Genomic DNA, 14,019 nt, shown 5'->3' with positions numbered 1-14,019 from the left:
TGTGGCGAGCTTATTGTAATACCTCGCTCACTATCCAGGAGTTTCTTCATTACTACATTCCCAAAAAGGGTGATTGGTTGTACTTCTCCCCACAGGATAGAATTCTTATCTTTGGAAATTCCCTTAAGCACAAACCATGGAAAAGCCATTTCTTTTTCGTTTCTGGTGATGGCTGGGAGTTCTTTCCTGATGAAAGTGCTTTCCTGCGAATAGGGACTTCTATTCCTCGTGTGTGGTGTAATCAGAATTCCACCGGTGAGTTGTCCATAATGATACCCTCTTATGTTTTAAAACTCAAAATAAATTTTGTTTGAGTTATTAACAGAGTTGTTGTCCTTTCAGGCATTAAAGAGATTTCCATTTCATCTGATGATCTCCAGCGAATAAAGGAAGCCTTTAACCACCCAGTAAGGGACTGGTCTTCACTCGTGACACCTCAGACTTTGTTTACCCATGGGATTGGTCCTCAGCCAGTTGGCAAGTCCTCTGTAACTATATCCTGAAAACTTAATAAGAGGCTTCTAGCTCAGTTCAAAGAAGGCTCAAGTGACTTCCCACCTACTTCACCCTCCAAGAGGAAAAAAGAGAAGCTTACTATTACAGCACAAAGAGTCTTACCTATTTCAGTTGTTTCTCCACATGTATCTGACTCGCAACTCCCTTATCAGCTTGTGGATGAGACTAGGCTATTCCTCACTGAAGCAGGGGTACTCCCCTCAGATCCCTACTCTTCAGTAGCCTCGGCTCTAGGCAATGCTCAACTTGCTTTTAAGAAGATAAACGAGTCTTTGTCGAAGGAGGATATGATGTATCTGAATTCTCGCCCTCCAACTGAGATTGTAGACCGGCTCATGCATGATCTCACACGGGTTAACTCTCGTACCATCCTCTATTTTTATTTAGCTTTTCTTTTCCTCTTCATTGTAACTTTTTTATTCTCACGTGCGTACAGGTGAATACACACGCGTATTACTTGCCGTGTCTAGCTGTAAAAGGAGGAAAGTATTACACCAATATGTTGGCTTCTACTTGCTCCCAACACCAAGCCGATTTACAATTGGAATGTGATAAACATGAGGCCGCTTTACAAGCAATGCGTGTTGAGTTAGAAACAGAACGAGCTTGTCATGCATCTTATGTGCAAAAACTCGACAAGGAGATGTCCCAGAAACTGATGGTGGAAAGATCCAATGCAGTGGATGAGTTTAAAGCCTCACCAACCTTCAAGGAGATTATGTCGAAGGCCTACTTTGATGGCTTCGAAGATTTTCGGAATCGTGCTGCTTCTGAATTTATAGACCAAGACTTTTCTGTCATTCAACTAGATGAAGCGAGTGACTCCGAATAGGATAAATGTGTAGCCATTCATTTATTTGCTCCCATGTTTCTCTTTGTGCTTGAAACTTCTCTTTCTTGTAATCAGTTTCCATTTATATTTGTAGGGTTGATGAGTAGGATGGACAGTTATGTTTTACCATTACGATTGCCGCATTATGTTATTCAATTGACATCTTTGGTCGGCTCGTCCCTTTGATAAGGAAAGTAGATTAAGACGAGTTTCACTCAGCTTGTCTATGTAATAAGGTAAGTAGATGAATACGAGCTTCACTCAGCTTACCCTTTAACAAGGGAAGTAGATGAATACGAGCTTCACTCAGCTCACCCTTTAACAGGGGAAGTAGATTACTATGAGCTTCACCCAGCTCACCCTTTAATAAGGGAAGTAGATTACTATGAGCTTTACCCAGCTCACCCTTTAACAAGGGAAGTAGATTATTATTAGTTTTACCCAGCTCACCCTTTAACAAAGGAAGTAGATTATTATGAGCTTCACCTAGCTCACCCATTTAACATGAATATCTTAACATATCAAAATGATAATGAATTATTTGAAACAATTGATCCAAGTAAGGAATACTTTATTAAAGCCAAAGTTGATAACAAGGCTATTGAAGACATTCATTCGTAGAGAATGAAACAATTATTGAAACTAGAAGTATTAGCAAAAACAAATAATAAATTGAGATTAAACTAAAATTGTTTACTGATAATATTTCTTTAGATGCTCAACATTCCATGGGTGAGGCAGTGGCTTTCCCTTTAAGTCCTCCAACCAGTATGTTCCTAGTCGCTGACATCTCGTAACTTTGTAAGGCCCTTCCCCTTGGGACCTAGTTTCCCTATGGTTGAATCCTTAGTTGCCTGAGTAACTTTGCGGAGTACTAAATCTCCTACTGAGAACCTTCTAGGCTTGACCCGAGCATTATAATACTTGGAAACCTTCTGTTGATAGGCAGCCATCCTAATCTAGGCTTGGTCTCTCCTTTCTTCGATTAGGTCCAAGCTTACTTCCAACTCCCTTTCGTTCTGCTTGGGCTCGTAGCGCTCCGTCCTAAAGCTTGTTAGGCCAATCTCTACAGGTACTACTGCCTCACTTCCAACGCTAAAAAAAGGGGTTTCCCCTGTGGGAGTCTTTGCAGTAGTACGGTAAGCCCACAGTACACTCGGTAGCTGCTCAGGCCACAGTCCCTTTGCCGCGTCAAGTCGAGTCTTGATCATCTGAAGGATTGTTCTGTTAGTGACTTTGGCCTGTCCATTCACCTGGGGATGTCCTGGAGATGAGAAATGAATTTGAATCCCGAGTTCGAAACAAAAATTTTTGAAGTCAGAGTTATCGAACTGTTTTGCACTGTCTGTGACAATCACTCTAGGAATCCCAAATCTATAAACTATTGATTTCTACACGAACTTCCTTATATTGTTCTCCGTGATCTTGGCCAGAGGCTTAGCTTCTACCCATTTAGTGAAGTAATCAACCATAACAATGGCATACTTAGTCTGCCCTTTGCCCTTGACGAAAGGGCCAATCAAGTCCATTCCCCAATGAGCAAATGGCTATGGTCTTGACATGGGAGCATCTCCTCTGACGGTTGTCTTGGGATGTTGGCAAATTGTTGACACTTGTCGCACTTTTTAACGAATTCAAGTGCATCTTTCTGCATGGTGGGCCAATAGTATCCTTGTCGGATGGCCTTGTTAGCAAGTGACCTACCCCCAGCATGGTTTCCACAAACTCCTAGGTGGATCTCCCTTAAAATGTAGTTAGCTTCCTCGCTAGAAACGTATCGTAAATACGGCATGGAGAAACTTCTCTTGTAGAGCACCCCTTTGATAAGCGTATACCATGCTGCCCGCATCTTGACCTTTCGAGCTTCTGCTCGGTCTGTTGGTAGCACCCCATCCTTGATATATCTGATGATAGGATCTGCCTATTCTACACTCAATATCGCTTGTTGTACTTCAATTTGTCTCTCCTGAGATATAGATGGTTCGTCCAAATATTCCAGTGGTATAGTCTTATTAATCTCAGGTTCCAATGCAGTAGCTAGCCAGGCTAAGGCGTCTGCTTTCCCGTTCTTTTCTTATGGTATTTAATGAATTGAGAATCTTTGGAAGTGATTCTTTAATTCCTCTACTTTTTGTAGGTAACTCTTCATCTTCTCGTCCCGTGCCTCATATTCCGCTTGAACTTATCCAGCGACCAGCTGGGTGTCGGTGTACACCTTTAATTGCTCAACCCCTACGGCATTTGCCACTTTTAATCCTACTATCAAGGCTTCGTACTCTGCCTCGTTGTTGGTTGCTTTGAAACCAAACTGAAGTGCGTACTGTATACTTTCTCCCTCTGGGGAGACAAGAACAAGCCCGGTTCCGCTAGCCTGAACATTAGATAACCCATCCACAAACAAATCCCAGACTACTTCTAGGCCTATCTGCTCACTTGAACCTGGTTCTGTTGAAAATTGGGGTTGTTTCTCCTCTTCTGGAGGGGTGAACTCAGCTAAGAAATCAGCCAACACCTGAGCCTTTACTGCTGTTCTTGGCTTGTACTGAATGTTGAACTCTTCTAACTCTACTGACCACTTCATCAGTCGACCAGAGCTTTCTGGCTTGTGTAGTACCTATCAAAGGGGTTGATCTGTTAGGACCACTGTCGTATACGCTTGAAAGTATGGTCTCAGTTTTCTGGCGGACACAATTAAAGCAAAGGCCAACTATTCCATCCTTGGATATCTTTCCTCCGCACCCCTAAGTGCTCTACTCACGAAGTATACCGGCCTTTGGACTCCTTCTTCTTCTCATATCAGAGCTGAACTGACAGTTGTCGTGGAAACTGCAAGGTATATGTATAGTTCCTCTCCCGGTATGGTTCGAGACAGTAGTGGGGGAGAACTAAGGTATTGCTTTAGTTCTTTGAACGCCTGCTCACACTCTGGGGTCCATTCAAAAGCTGTCCTTAGCACACGAAAGAAAGGTAGACACCTGTCAGTTGACCAACAAATTAGCCTACTCAAGGCAGTAATCTTCCCTGTTAGTCATTATAGATCCTTGGTTGATCTTGGCGATCTCATGTCAATGACTACTCGGATTTTCTCTGGATTGGCCTCAATTCCTCTTCTACTTATCATAAATCCCAAGAACTTTCCTGAGGAAACCCCAAAGGCAGACTTGCTGGGGTTGAGTTTCATCTTATGCCTCCTAAGTACCTCGAAGGTCTCCTGCAGGTCAGTCAAATGGTCTTTAGCTTTTAAGCTTTTCACAACATGTCATCAACATATACCTCCATGTTTCTACCAATTTGATGCTTAAACATTGCATTCACTAGCCTCTGGTATGTTGCACCAGCGTTCTTAAGCCTTAAACGACATTACTTTGTAACAGTACAAACCTCTAACAGTGATGAAGGCCGTTTTTTCTCTATCTGAGGTGTACATAGATATCTGGTTGTATCCAGAATATGCATCCATGAAACTTAGTAGTTCGTGTCCAGCCATTCCCTCAACGAGCATATCGATTCTTGGGAGAGGAAACCTGTCCTTCGGGCAAGCTTTGTTAAGGTCGGTGAAATCCACATACAGCCTCCACTTTCCATTTGCCTTCTTCACTAGGACCACATTTGCCAGCCAGTCAGGGTAGTACACCTCTTGAATAAAGTCAACTTTTAAGAGCTTTTCCACCTCTTCTGATATAGCCTGATTCCTTTCTGGAGTGAAATTCCTCCTCTTTTGTCTGACAGGTTTGAAGTTAGGATTTACATTTAGGCGGTGCTCCATGATAGTGGGGTCTATACCTCGCATGTCTTCATGCACCCATGCAAATACATCTCGATTCTTCCTGAGGAATTGAATAAGTTCATCTTTGATACCTGGGGGGAGTAAAGACCATATACTCACTTTCTTCTCGGGCTCACCATCACCAAGGATGACCTTTTTTAGCTCCTCTATAGGTTCCGCTCTATGAAAGTCTGGTCTATCTTTCCCTTCCAACCCTTCAATCGTAAGTGCCTCTTGCGATTTTATTTTTCTGAGAGAGGCGACATAACATTCGCGAGCTATTGTTTGGTCCCCTCTTAGCTCTCCCATACCATATTCAGTTGGGAAACGCATCAGGAGATGGTAAGTGGACGTGATTGTTTTCATGGCATTCAATGTTGTCCTCCCTAGGATAATATTGTATGATGATGGGCAGCCCACCACTACAAAGTCCACCATTACAGTGACCTGCTTTGGATTAGCTCGTGCAGTAACTGGAATGGTAACTGCCCCCAGTGGATATACTTTGTCGCCTGAAAATCCCACCAATGGTGACTTCATGGGTCGAAGCTTCTCTCGGTCAATTTTCAATTTCTCGTATACCCCAAGAAATAGTATGTCAGCCGAGCTACCATTGTCTATCAGTATTCGTCGAATAGTGAAATTAGCAACGACCATGGAAACTACCAAAGGGTCATTATGGGGCTGGTGAATTCCTTTGTCATCTTCTTCAGAAAAGGTTATAACCGGCTCCTCAACTCGAGGTAATTTTGTTGGAGGACTTGTCATTCCAACTTCATTCACCTCTGAAAAACTCCGAATTCTCCTAGCATGAGCCCTCCGAGCCGAACTCGTCTCCCCACCACCAGCGAAGCCACCCGATATAACTTTGATCTCACCCATTGGTTGGTGTTGAGGAAGGCGATCATCTCGGCCCTTCCGGGTTGGGTTGGAGCCTCCTTTTCCATTCCCAGCTGTGAATTTACGTAAATGACCTTTACGAACAAGGTTCTCGATCTGGTTTTTGAGGTCGAAACAATCTTCTGTGTTAGGTCCATGGTCCCGGTGGAATCTACAGTATTTATCTCGAGACCTCTTTGTTGGATCAGCTTTTAGCTTTGGCGGCCATTTCAATGATACGTCATCTTGAATCTGCAAAAAGACTTGCTCTACAGATGTATTTAGGGGGGTATAGTTATTATACCTGCCTGGGCTCATTGGGTGGTGAGACGATCTGTCAACCTGGTTGTTTGAGAATTTCTTGTACTTCGATTCCCTTTCCTCCCTAGTGCTAGGTGCTGGCCTCTTTTTATCCGACCTCTTATCTTCACCATCTTTGTTTTTTCGTGCATTCATAGCATCCTCAGCATTCATGTGCTTCCGTGCTCTAACCATCAACTCTGTCATGCTTGTAGGGGCTTCCTTTGATAAGGAAAATAGGAACTTAGAAGTTTGTAGTCCTCCCATAAAGGCTGTGAGGGCAACCTTATCGTCTACCTCTTCTACTTGTAGCATTTCAGTGTTAAAAAGACTTATGTAATCACGAAGAGACTCTCCCTTCTGCTGCTTCACATTTAGTAAATGTGTTGCTGGTCTCCTGTGCTTCTGCCCAGCGATGAAGTGTCCTACGAATTGTTTGCTCAACTCTTCAAAGTTTTCAATGGAGCCTGGCTTTAATTTATTGAACCAGAGATGAGCCCAACCCTTGAGTGTGGTAGGGAAAGCCTTGCATATAATCTTATCCGGTCCGGCTTGCAAATACATCAGAGCTTTGTAGGTCTCCAAATGGTTGAGAGGGTCCCGCGTCCTATCGAAGCTCTCAAGAGTTGGCATCTTGAATTTGCTAGGTAGAGGATAACTCATAACAACTGGGCTAAAAGCTAGGTTGGTCTTTTGTACCATATCGTTCACTGCAGCCTGGCCCTTCCCTTTCATCGCTTGCATGACATTGTCAACCTTAGCTTTCAGATCCTGTATCTCTAGATCAAAATGAGTGGCATCCTCAGTCTTGTCTCCAACATAACTAGAAGTATCTCTACAGAGCCTGGTGGTATTCCGTTCAGGGGACCGATGGTGATGGCTCCTCTGTTGACCCCCTATTTGACTAAGCTCAACGTCGTTGTTAACCCTACGGGGGTCATTGTTGGGTACTTCACTGCTTCTCTCCTTGTTGGGGGCGGCTAAGCGTTGCAGAATCATCGCATTTTGCTGGACTAACTGGTTCACCAGTTGTTCCAACGTTGCGACGCGTTCCTGATCGTTTGGGACGACGGGGGGTTGCCCCATTGAAGTCCCTTCATCAGAAGCCTGCAACGCTTCGTCCTCGCCAGCAGCTAGACCAGATCACAATCGAACCATGCTTTGTTTAGAGAACAAAAATAAGTTCCCACAGACGGCGCCAACTGTTGATGATGAATTATGCGCAACCCGGATCTGATCTGACTTCCTGAATAAAGAGAAGAAAAGGTGATCCTACAAACACTGGTGTGTTACCGGTGGAGTAGGCTTCGACGAATAAGTCAGTGTGAGAAGTAATCTCTCTGCAAAAAATCAAGAAATCGAATTAGGATTTATTGCGTACCTCAAAACGTCAATTAGCCCCCTCTATTTATAGGGCTTAAATCAGGATGTTACGTAGACTTCCCGTTGTTTTTAATCCTTATCATAATCTTTCATAATCTGTAGACATAATCCTTATCGTAATCTGTAATCCTTATCGTAATCTGTAATCCTTATCTTAGTTGTAATCCTTATCGTAATTTGTAATCCTTATCTTAGTTTAGAGCCTATCTCAATCTTATCAGATAGCGCGTTACTTTAACAATATTCTCCTATCCACGGGTAATTAAATTATACATCCATCACTAAATATAAATATATTCATGTCGGTCATATATGATGTCACCTGATCAACATGCTTTGCCGTTTCTATTCTTTAATTTATTATTTAATTTTCTAAAAAAAAAAAAAACATGCTTTGCCGTCGGCTTGTTTTTGTTTTACTTTGAAAAGAAATATCCTTTCTGATTTTGTCTGATATTTGTAACACGCTTTTGATATTAGCACAAACAAACAAAACATGATATGTGTATCCATGTGAGTCCAGTTATTGGGACATCGAATGGTCTTAGATTGTGTGGTTTTCATTGTATCTAAAAAAAAACACAGAAGACCAACAATAGCTATGAATAATATTGTTCATTCCAGATATTTTTTTCCTGACAAAAAGGAGACCAGAATACGAATCTACTAATTAGGTATTCATATCAGACATTATTTATTAAACACACACAAAACATAGCTGCTGAGACATACATTGGGAAATTTAGATTATTATTATACCCTTCTATAAATGAAGTACATAATACCTTAAGCACCAACTCAGAGATGATCATATTGGACTGATCCTGCATCCTTGCTCCTGCAGATTTATGTGGTGGAATTGTCTTTTCTAACTTTTATCAAAGCTTTACCACCAACACTGGGATCAATCCTCCCATTTGAGAGAGGGTTCTTCTTCTTCCAACAATTACCATCTCTAAAAATGGCAACAGCACAAAAACAGTCACCCAAGCAAGCATTTATGCAAAAATCTTCAGTCACCGGTTTGTAGTACTCGTAATCAGACAGTGGCCAGTCCGTGTTGGGCATGTCCATGAAGCCAAAAAGATTTGTTTCCCGCAATCCTTTATCGCAACTTTGTGGAGCAAAGTTTGGCTGGCATGAACTCAAAGGATCATAGTATCAATGAAATTGTAACCAGATGGGCACTCACATTTTGGCCTCTGATCATTTCCTAGTATGCAATAACTGTTGAATCCACAAGCCCCACTACCTGTATTTTGCACAATGCTTGTGCATATATCTGAAGGTATGAAGGACAAAATGGACCATTCCATAGGCCTCTCACCATTTGAGCCTGCAGACTTTGGGTAGACATAATGCCTGAAAACTCCATCGAATTCAAGTACTGCGCGCTGATAAAATTGATCGGTTGAAGATGCGATTGAAGATATGAATTCAAGTATTTTTCCATCCCTTGATGTGAGGTAGATGTATCCAGATTGGTTGAAGACCACCTGAAAGCCACTGCCTTTAGTTCTGGTTGACCAATATGCTGAATTGCTTGAATCCAGAGGGAAATTGGTGGTATAAAGCATGAGATCTCCATTGGTTTGTAGCATGAATCCAAATCTCCCATTTGAGTAGTCTGTTTTGGAGAAGCTAGCAATGAGTCTGCTGCCTAAATTCAATCTCTGGGTCGGTAATATTGTGTCTGTTGGCTCATCAAAACTCTGCCACACAGTGACAGAGTCGCTGCTTGACACCACAAAGTTCCCATTGTCAAGAATTGCTCCATAGGAAGCTCTGGTCTTGCCTAAATTAGCAGACCATGTCTCTTGGCCTTTAGGGTCACTGAGAACGAACCTGCCATCCGTAGTAAGTTGAATTTTGGATCCTTCTTGAGCTAAATGGTTGCGATTGGCTGACCAAATTATGGTTTTCTCAGGCACTTTGTTGAACCAGATAGCCAGTAAGAAACCCCCGGTTCCAATTCTTTGGAAGCCGAATGCAAAGTCACCGGAAGGGGATGGCCACGACGAGTTATCGTCAGTGGCAGTGAGTGATGAGCCCAAATTTATGTTTTTGTTAGTTTGAGCAATGGTGAGATGTGACAACAAAAGTAGGATACAAAAGATAAGGTATGGTACAGAAAAGGCCATGGTGTAAAGAACTATATATCCCTCTTGAAGAAAGCAAAACAAAAGACTTGCATCAACTGAACTGAGCTATTGTATCCGGCTAATAGTAGAAACAATGCAAGATACAATCAAACTCGAACTTCTTGTTCATATATATATTGACTCTAAGTAGCATTTGTTGAATATAATTAATCTCTATCATTTTCACTGAAAAATCAATGCAGTGATATATTATTTTTTTTTTGGAAGTATTTTTAAATCAATATCGTTTAACTGCACAGTGTACCTACGTGGAATTAGAAGTAACCCTACCAAGAGAGAATTTCTTGGTGCAAGAATCACAAGTTTTTTAAATTTAACTCTATTTCAATAGTTTTGAGATGTGTAAAAAGTCAAACAAATCACTTTATACATATTTTAACTCAGTGGATTAAAGATGAAAAATAACTCATGACTCTTGTTACAAGGAGTAACTCAGAAATTTCGTTTAGTGAGGAGATCGTTAACTAATAATAAGATTAAAAATATCTAGAAATATGTAAATGTTGGATTGATAATAATATGATTCCATACATTTAAAATTGTATTAGACGAGTTTTTACCAATAAAAAATGTTGTATTACATTTTAGATGCCATTGGATATACTTCGCTTAATATATATAATTAAATATGGCTCTTAAAAAATATATATTACAAACAGGAAACACAAGTTATTAGACAAACATAGTCACTAAGTTGAGTAAACATGCTTCTTCCTCCTTTTTCTTTCTTGTATTTGTATTGAATTTTAAGATCAATGATATTTTTATAATTTTATAGGAGCATTTATACAATTATTAAAAGATAGATATGCAAAACTAAAATAATAAAAATGTTGGGAACGTGACTCTACCATTGATATAGTAAGGGAGAGAATAATCTATTTTGATTTTCTTTTTTTCATAGACTTAAAAACTTTAATGGGGCGAGCATATACAATGAACTATTATAAATAATTTAGGAGGGGCAGTCTTAGAATTGTAATCAAAATATTGGTAAGTTCGTGCCTGGTTACTAGGAATCTCTCTCTTATTGACATTATTCATGAAAATAAGTACAATTTTCAATTTAGGTCTTAATTTGTACTTGTGGCTTTTATTAACAAAACCAGAAATTCCAACAATATTTCATTCTCACCTATTGTAATGCATTAAGTAGTCTTAGGCCAACTTTTTGTTTATGATAAAAAAAAAAAAAATTAAATAAATAAATCAATCTTGATTACCATAGTCTTCCAAGTCATGAAATTTCATTACAAGAAGTCTGCTGTGAGAATGCTCTCATCTTGAGCTTCCATCCTTACAGTCCTTGCACTCAAATACATTCACTAGTAGAAAGTATTATGTTATTCGTGATTGACTTGCTTCTCGGGTTTGAACTTTATATATTTTTTTTCTCTTCTCTAGCTCCTAACTTCTAACCCCTAATACTCTTGTTATGAAAAAAGAAAAAAATAATAAAAATTTCTAACTAATTAATTTTTTAAAAAATAAAAAATAATAAAAATCTTGATTTAAAGAAATCTATCATGAGAATGTTCTCGTTGTGAGATGGCAAATGGTAAAAAGTACAAACGAATTCACATTACAAAAAAGTAACAAAACATTCTAGACTACTTTTTTTATTCATGAAAAAAAAAAATTACACAAAAAATTTATTTAGCTCCAACTATTATTTTATACCTTTCGGTATAAAAATGTATCTGCCAATAACAACCAGCCACGTATCCCTACATAACTTGTACAAACCTACTTAATATCTTACTTAATATAGGATTAATTTCTTAATGAAATGAGAAAGATGGAGGAGAAAGGAAATATACTGATGTGACTGTGTAAAAAGATTACACTCATTGCGATCAGTCCACCCAAATTTTTTTTTTCTTTTGTTTTACTATATTCAGTTTAAGCCCACTAAAAATAAATAAATAAATAAATATAATTATTACTAATATTAGCCAACTCACAAAAAATATTAACCCACCCTGCTAACAATTCCTCAATTCATTTCATGCTTCTTGAAATTTCCTACACAGAACAAATCTAAAGACACGGTTAATAATAATCTACAGAAAACAAATCCAGATGGCAAACATTGTTTTCTAGAAGGAAAACTTTACAAGTTGTTGACTATTATTCACCTCTTTGTTTTCCGTAGGCTATTATTCACCTCTTCGTATTATAATTTTGTAATTACAATGATTTCCATTCTAATCAATACTGTATTAATCAAGTTTTTATTCCAATGTTCTTGTTCAAAGTTTCATGCTTCCTAACTTTGCCGAAAATCATAATCAAAGATTTAATGCTATCTATTTCTCAACAACTTCTAAAGTTTTCTTTCTAGAATCTTATCTTTATCAACATTTTAAATCCAATATTCAACAGGTAAAAAACGAATTCAAGAAGTCAAGATTTTCAGCTGTTCATCTGTAGGATAGCACACAAACAAGGAAATCATAGATCCCATTCATTTCCAATCAGTTATGTTGGCTTGCCTTTATTTTATTCCTAGCTCGATCGCATCATTTTAGTTATAAAATAATTTATGCTTACTTTATCTATATTATTGTGAAAGAAATCACTAACTTGTAGTTTATTAGAGTTAGATGTTTGTCGTTTTTCTTTTTCTAAAATTTTATATTATTTTTTAATTAATTTATAATGAATTTTAAAATTACATCAAAATTATATTTTTTTCAAGTAAAATAATTACCAAATTACCTTATTGGGTCTTGAAAGTGTCCTAATTAAACATGTTCTCGCCATGTCCAACTAGAAAGAAAAAATAAATTATAATTTCACGATACTTCATGTAGTGTTGGACATGTGTTCGGAATGTGTCCCACTCATGTCCAGGTGTCTGACACCGCCAAGATACGCCTGGGAGATGCATTCATACTTTCTAGCCTTAAAGTATTGGGAGCCAAAAATAATAGTAATGATCCCATTAGTGGTGGATTTGTGGTGCAATTCGGGTGGAAAAGCCGCGATGATGGCAATCAAATCCCTAAGATTCCGGGGGCCTCGGTGGAGGGCGGCAACATGATGGAGGAAGATTCCAGTCCTTGAGGTTGTGGTGTGCAACAACATAGTGTAATACCCCTAATTTTTAAAGGTTTATTTAATTTAATTATTTTAATTAATTTATTTGGCTAATTATTTATTTAATTTGTTCGCTAAATTGAGAGAATGTGATTTAATTTAATTGGATATTTAATTGTTTATCTAGTATGTGTATTTCTTTGTCAATCCGTTTGTGACGTGAATTGTTTGACATTAATTGTTGGTGTATTTGTGTTTGTAATTGTTTATGCATTTGCGGTTGCAAGTTAATTATTTGTTTATTATTTATTGTGATTGCATTTATTTTAAGTTAATGGATTTGAGTTTGGACTTGGGCCATGGAAGAGAGCCTTAATAAATTAAGGCCTAGAAGGGTGTATGGGTATAGGCCCATATGAGTAAGTATATGTGCGTGTGTATATATATTTATATAAATATTTACGTGTATATATATATAGCTTTATATTATTATTTATGATTATATTATTCCATGTATTTTATATAAATAATTATACATACGTATAACCTGCTGGTAGTAGGATTAGGGTTAGGAGGTTATTGCATTGGTGTGTGTGTGTGTGTATATATATATATATATTATATTTACGTAGGAGGCTGGGTTTTTGGATGAGCAACAAAGAGAGGAGACCGACTGCGACAGAGAGAGAAATTGTGAGGGTTGAGAGAAAAGAAGAAGCCAAGAGGAAGAGAAAAAGAAGAGGGAGGCTGAACCCAAGAAGGAGGAAGCTAACTGTATGAGATATAAATTTGTAATTGGCAATATTCGATATCAAAACAAGTCATAGTCGAGTTGTAATTTCAAGTTATTGTATCAGGGTCAGCATCGACCGCAAAATGGAAAGGTTGTTCAGAAGAAGAAATACTGAGATCATCGAAAAAGGAAAGAACAACACTTTTAGGAAGTCGTTTCCCACTTAGAATACAATACCTACAAGGTATATCTTCCAAGTTACCAAAAAATAGAATTTTCCAACTTCTAATTGAATTATGTCAAGTGGGACCCGGTACCACCTTTGGGAACCGGTTCAAGAAGTTGTCCTTCGAAGAATTCTATTTTGTCTAATGGGGAACTGGTTCCACATGTGGCTACCGGTATT

The 14,019-nt window shown here is 38.7% G+C and overlaps 1 pseudogene; it reads right to left on the bottom strand.

Moving 5' to 3' along the window:
• Positions 1-8,272: 8,272 nt before the first annotated feature.
• Positions 8,273-9,935, bottom strand: LOC132311317 (G-type lectin S-receptor-like serine/threonine-protein kinase LECRK3; annotated as a pseudogene).
• Positions 9,936-14,019: the final 4,084 nt, after the last annotated feature.

Source organism: Cornus florida, unplaced genomic scaffold (assembly GCF_030987335.1).
Source record: "Cornus florida cultivar Cherokee Brave unplaced genomic scaffold, ASM3098733v1 CherokeeBrave_3.0.0_Hap2_Chr06, whole genome shotgun sequence".
Lineage (NCBI taxonomy): Eukaryota > Viridiplantae > Streptophyta > Magnoliopsida > Cornales > Cornaceae > Cornus > Cornus florida.
This window is presented reverse-complemented; position numbering and strand designations above follow the sequence as displayed.